The sequence below is a fragment of the Helianthus annuus genome, chromosome 5 (genome assembly GCF_002127325.2).
Source record: "Helianthus annuus cultivar XRQ/B chromosome 5, HanXRQr2.0-SUNRISE, whole genome shotgun sequence".
Classification (NCBI taxonomy): domain Eukaryota; kingdom Viridiplantae; phylum Streptophyta; class Magnoliopsida; order Asterales; family Asteraceae; genus Helianthus; species Helianthus annuus.
The window spans coordinates 8,260,151-8,266,674 of NC_035437.2; the positions used below are offsets into that span (position 1 = coordinate 8,260,151).

General features: G+C 35.3%; 1 long non-coding RNA gene across 1 annotated transcript; it reads right to left on the bottom strand.

The window, feature by feature from the left end:
* Nucleotides 1–1,933: 1,933 nt before the first annotated feature.
* On the bottom strand, nucleotides 1,934–6,045 carry LOC110939896. The gene is made up of 3 exons (XR_002592578.2): nucleotides 5,362–6,045; nucleotides 2,270–2,332; nucleotides 1,934–2,006 (listed from the first exon to the last, which is right to left on the bottom strand). It is a non-coding gene; the product is annotated as an uncharacterized LOC110939896 (long non-coding RNA).
* Between the last annotated feature and the right edge of the window lie 479 nt (nucleotides 6,046–6,524).

The following is a 6,524-nucleotide window of genomic DNA, read 5'->3' on the forward strand; positions in this document are numbered from 1 at the left end:
AGCACATTAGTTTCATGTTTGTATACAGATTGAGTAAGTTTAGTTTAGTTTCAAGACGTTTGCATAGTTATACATGTTGCATCCCAAAGTGTAAAGGGGAAAAAGGGATCGAGTATACTCACGGTTTACAAGTCGTGACTTGAAGTTCCGAGAGCAAGTTGGTGGATGGATTAGTTTGGAGCACCTTGTCCTTCTACACGGGAAAGCAAAGGTGTGTGAGTTTGGGGAAATCGGAAGATTATAGATTCGGAGTTTAAAATGTATACAAATAACATAAGTGAAAATAATCATCTTGTACACATAACTCTTGTTCTTGACCCTATTAAACTCAAAAGAGTTGGTATGATTTCATGGATTCAAGGATCCATTAGAGTCGTAACAAGGGCATGGTCATAGATGATGTAACGTATTCTTAACAAGTAACTATTAAGTTATCATCAAGTTCAGTTACTTAGGTATATACATATAGGTTAACTTAGATAGTATAGCTTACAATTCTTAAGATTCAAGCATGAGGTAGGAGATTAATGTCTCCATTTAGGTACCTCTTTGTGACATAGAGTTCATACATGAGGTAGGAAGAACAAGCTTCCATTTAGGCACCTCTATTGTTCACCACTACACTTGTTGTTATAAACAACAAGGAGGGTCATGAACATACAAGTATTAAGGTATTAACAACAACTAATCTATAGAAAAACATCAAGTAATGAGTGGATTCTTATGAAGGATAGCCTAGGCTAAACCAACCATCACACATACATCAAGTTTCACACTTGAACTCTACTTGTGGGTAAAACCCTAATAAAAAACAGAAAGTTTGTGAGGTTTAAACCTCTGATTTAAGTGTCTCAACCATGTTTTTAAGCCTAACCAACCATAAGAGAGGTTGTAAGCATTAGGACATTGGTATGAGATGTGTTAGACACAAGTTGGATGAAGTTTACATAAGTTTGTAACAAAACAGAAAGTTTTTGGTCAATTTCGGGGCAATTCCAGGTCTGATTTCTCCAAGGAGAAGTCAAGGAATCAAACCCCATGATTAACCAAGCAAGTAGGAAAAAGAATCGGGTGATTTCGTTAAGAAATGAGCAAGTTATACTCACTTTTGTGCAAGAGTATGCTTTTACCCGAAAATGCAGATTTACAACTGATTTGAGAGTGAATTTGGAGTGATTTGAGAGTGTTGAAAGTGTAGAAATGCTTGGAGAAGGTGTATATTTATAGTGGAAGAGTTTGAGTATGATTGGAGGTTTTTAGAGGTGGCTTAATGGTGATTGGGGAGTGTTAGAACTTAGGATTTCGTGCTAATTCGCGTAGATAATCAGCTGTTGTGTTTTTTTTCCCGATATGGCATCCCCACGCGGCCCGCCTGAGGTTTCAGGCTAAGTTCACGTGGGCCGTGAGCCATTTGTGGTTCTGGGTAAGTTTCATTTTTTTTTTACAATTTGGCCCCTGAAGTTGTGTAATTGATGCTTTTAAGGTGTTTTAAGGGCCATTCTTGTCACAAAAGCATAGATTAGGTTATGATTTAGTATGAGGAGTATAAACTAAGTATAATCAATCGTATAAGTATCAAATCAAGTGTCGTTCTCGTTCAAAATACGTTCAATGCATAAGTTTAGATTAATTGCAAGTTTCACACATAGTTTCTAAGAATCACGTTTAAACAGTGATTGATTCACGAAGTCGAACATACGAGCATATATAGAATGCGTATAACATAAATGTAACAAAATACAAGCTTCATTAATGATCCAAGTCTTGATTTGATAATGATTACAAGGAAAGGAACGATTACAAGAATGCAAGGTTTCCAAAAATAGAAATACGAACAAAACTTTCTATAAATGGAAAGTACAAAAGAGCAGGTCGTTACAGCTCCGTAGCTGGCTTTATTTAAGCCACTTTATTTAAGCTTTTCTTTTATTCAGGTAACTTATAGCCACTTTATTTAAGTCTTTATTGCTCCATAGCTGGCTTCTAGTAGCTTCACATCAAATTACCTAAAACACGTTTTAAAAATATTTTATTAGCAAGAAATACTGGCGAGTACATTTCATTTTTGTAAAAGACACATTCTTATATTTTACAGTATCAAGATGGAGATTACAATGTTTATATTTAGCAAATTCTCCAAAGTATTTGTCACTCTTAATTTGTAGAATACAAAGACTCGATCAATGTAAGTATAACTTAAAACATTTAAGGTTTTGTAAAACATTTTAAATATGGCTCACAATAATGTGAGAAAAGGAGAATGACTCACTTTGTAAACTTAGGTTTTTCTATATGCTTCCTGGAAATATGTTCTGATGATATTCTTGAATTCCTATTAAAAATATACAATGCATGCATGTTAGTATAATAACCCAATTCAACTTTATCAATATGTCACGAGACAGAATCCCAACTTAGTTTACAAAGCATAGCCTTTATCAGGCAGCGCTTTGGCATCGAATGCTGGGTTCAAGATTGATCGGACAGAGTACCGAATCAGTGGTCATGGGTTAAAACACTTATAACAGAGCAGAAATGCGTGATTTATGGGTATTAGTTTCGTTCTAATATTGAGAGAAAGAAGGAAATTGTGAGCGACTGGAAACTGTGGTTGAAACGTTCTATTTATATCTAAATGTACAAATTATTTAAATAAACAGTTAATCCTTGGCGGGAATATGATTTTGTTGGTTGGGAGGGGATTTTGTAAAGGAGTGGGATACATTGAGCAGGGAATCAGTAAACTTTAGATTGAATTTGTAAATGTGAGAGAAAAACTTATATTGTTGTGTGTATCAAATTACAGAATGTACATTTAAAACTTATATAAAATAATTTTTTCATTTTTAATATTATAAATATATAAACTTAAGTTTATATCTAATCTAACTTATAATAAAAGACTTCAAATAATACCACATGGCATTCTCTTATTCAACCTCATAAATTTTATTTATATTTGTTTAATAAATTTATTTTAATATTAATTAATAACCAATATATAAATATCACTTAATTTTATCCTTATCTTTATCTAAAATTAATAAATAACTTCAATTTTGCAATTTAGACCCTTTGATTTTTTACTTTTAATCCAAAGTTTTTCAGTTTTTGCAATTCAATCCCAACTCTTTTTTATTTTCAATTTTGGTCCAACATACTTTTCATCTTTCTCGAGTTTTTGTTTCGTTCTAAATTTTGTGAGTTAACGCACCGCAACGTGCGTGTGAGGTTCAACATTTTTTCGTATATTTTTTTCCGTTTGACTGATCCGTCGCGTCACATCTATTTTTCTGTGTTTGACAAGTTCGTCCAACACGCGGGTCCTGGATGGACTTAGTTATTTTTTCTATGTTTTACGTTTCGGATTAATTTCTTAGCAACCAGCGTGCGTGATTCAAAGATTTTATGTATGCTTTTTGCTCGGCGTTAATTTTTTCCCGTTTTTTTATTTTGTTTTTACGAGCTTTTCCGGTATTGGTGGTTGCTGACAATGGTATAGTATTGCTACTATTTAACACAATTTTATGACCACCGCTGCAACGCAGGAGCTTAATACTAGTTTTATAATAAAGAAGCAATATTAATATAAATTATTTACACATTTGTATGACTTACCAAATCTAACTATGATGTACAACATTTCATATCGACTAATAATGGATCGCATTCACCTACCTATTTTTGAAAGTGATTACTATGTTTAACCACCTCTTACTATAACCAACGATTATTTAACTTAAATTGTTGTTAGTAAGACCTTTGATCACTGCCATTTAGTAAGTTTGAACAACATTGACTATTTTTGACGTGATATATTATGTCACACAATAAGTGTTGGGGGCGGGGCGCCACATGATGGCATCTTCACCACGCATGGAACCATCCCGCACACCGCCGGCGGTCATCTCCACAACGCGTGGAACATATAACGCGTCATCTTTTTCACGCGTGAAAAAGTTGATGTTGATGCAATTCAGTTTTGTTTTTTTTTTTTTGAATGATTTTGATAGTGTGTGGTGAGTGATGGACATTTCTACTAAAAACAATCACTAGTGACGATGACATGGCGGAAATTGATTGGATGTTGTGAGTGATGAGTGAGTGGTGAGTGATGGGCTCCCCTACCTCCCTTATGATGTGTCGTTAGAGTCGTAATGGGTTATACGCATGGTTGTAAAAATCCCGATTCGTTTCCGACTAGTCGCCGATTAATCACTAATCGGAGGTTCACCGATTAATGGCCGATTAATAGTTAGGCAGTCAATGGCGGTCCTATTCTGGCCAAATTTTGACTAGATGCCGGCCAAATTTTGACCAAACCATATAAATCCTTCCAATTACTTAAAAAAATGGGTTAATGAGGGGTTAAAACATATCTAATTTAAAAAACTACACATAAAAATGTGTGTGTGTATGTAACTAAAAATTACATATAAAAATCTCAATCCGATTAATTACGATTAATCCCTATGATTAATCGATAGTCGGTACCCCACCGCCCGACTAGCGTCTAGCGATTCTTACAACACTGGTTATACGCACCCAATTTCAGTACCAAATATTCATGCGACGAGTATGGGTTATAATCGCATTCAGATGTTAGTCAATAAGATAACTTGTTAAAACGGGCATTCTATAAATGGAGTTGAATATGAATCGGTTTAGGTTTATATCATTAAAACTGAGTAAGGCAATGAGTAAAGATGCCTAAACGAATAAGTTGGGATTTTATGGTAATAGTGTAATACTCCAGTACCATGAAAACCCAATTGACATCAAGTAAGACGAGAGTTGTTTAATTATGTATGAATTCACATGAAATGGATAATCATATAATCACCCATTTCAACAAAGAGTAACATAAACTATGTTATTAATTAGAGTAAACTGCAATTTTACCCCTGGGGTTTAGGCCAATTGCCACTCTTACCCCTCTCCCCCCTAACGAAATAATTGCAATTTTACCCCCCCAACGTTTGGTGTTATGTCGCAAGTTTACCCCCCGACGTCAATTTTGTTAATAGATCTGTTAATTGAAATGTGAAATGACTATAATGCCCTTTCATATTACCCCCTGTGTTTTGTTCTACTCTGTAATATTACCCCCTGCCACCACTGCCACCGCCATTCACAACCACCACTGCCACCTGCCAACACTCAATGGCTCCAGAGATTGAATTTGGTGCAATTAGTCAACTCAAATTAGGTCAAATCAGCAACGCGTGATGTCATTTTCAAAGTGAAATGTGTGGTTCAGTCAACAATATTCCAAATCATGTGCAAATTCAAAGTTAAAATCAAAAGAAATAAGTCAAAATAGAAGGATAATAAGCTTCGGTTAGTGGTGAAAATGGATACCTGAGATGAAGAATCAAAGCTTTTTGTGTGAGAGAGAACAAAGCCTCTCACTAGGTTTTGGGGGAGAACACGTTGTGGGGGAGAAGATATATGGAAATGGTGTGTATTAATTGCACTTTTCTTCTCCAACCACCTCTGAACAACCACCGTGCATCACCTCCGACATCGAACACCATCTCCATCTACATCACCACATTCCGACAGAACCATCACCCACAGCGTCAGCTGCTGCCCGCCGGTGCTGCGTTTCGTCGGAAAACTTACACCGGAGAGGGAGGAGTGAGGGTGGAAGAGTTGTGGGAGGTGGTGAGGAGGAGTGGTTACGGTGGTTGAGGGAGTGGATAAGGCCATGGAATTAAGCCGATGGAAGTGGTTGTGGTGGTTTGTTTATTGGTTTTAAGTGTTCTTTGCAAGCTCCATTAAACAGGAGCTTCTTGACGCCATTGCTCCTCTTGATCGTGGTGCTGAAGCTTCCCCTGAAGATTAGGAAGCAATCGAGCAGGCCAGCTTTCCAAATCGAGCAGGTCAAGCTAGAATGTTTAATTTCAGTGACTAGAGAAGAAGAATCGTAGAAGTGGATCTGGGTTATTTGAAGATGATGCTGATGGATCTAGGTTATTTGAAGAAGATGATGATGATGGATCTGGGTTATTTGAAGAAGATGATGATGGATCTGGTTATTTGAAGATGATGATGATAATTTGATTTTATAAATAATAATAATAATAATAATAATAATAATAATAATAATAATAATAATAATAATAATAATAATAATAATAATAATAATAATAATAACAATAATAGGGTAAGATTACCAAAATACCCCTACATATAACAATCAAATAACTGTTGACTGATGGCAGGGGTAAACTTACGACATAACACCAAACGTTGGGGGGGTAAAATTGTAATTATTTCGTTAAGAGGGGTAAGAGTGTCAATTGACCTAAACCTCAGGGGTAAAATTGCAGTTTACTATATTAATTATGTATCTATTCATGAAGATAATTTAGTCACGAACACACATGTTTCTTTTATGTTATAGCTGAATAGTAGGGAGAAATTAAGAATCATAATTGTTCACTATCAAGGGAATCTTAGTCAGGTAAGTTTTATAACCTAATGGATCAAGAATGAACGAATATACATATATTAAACCC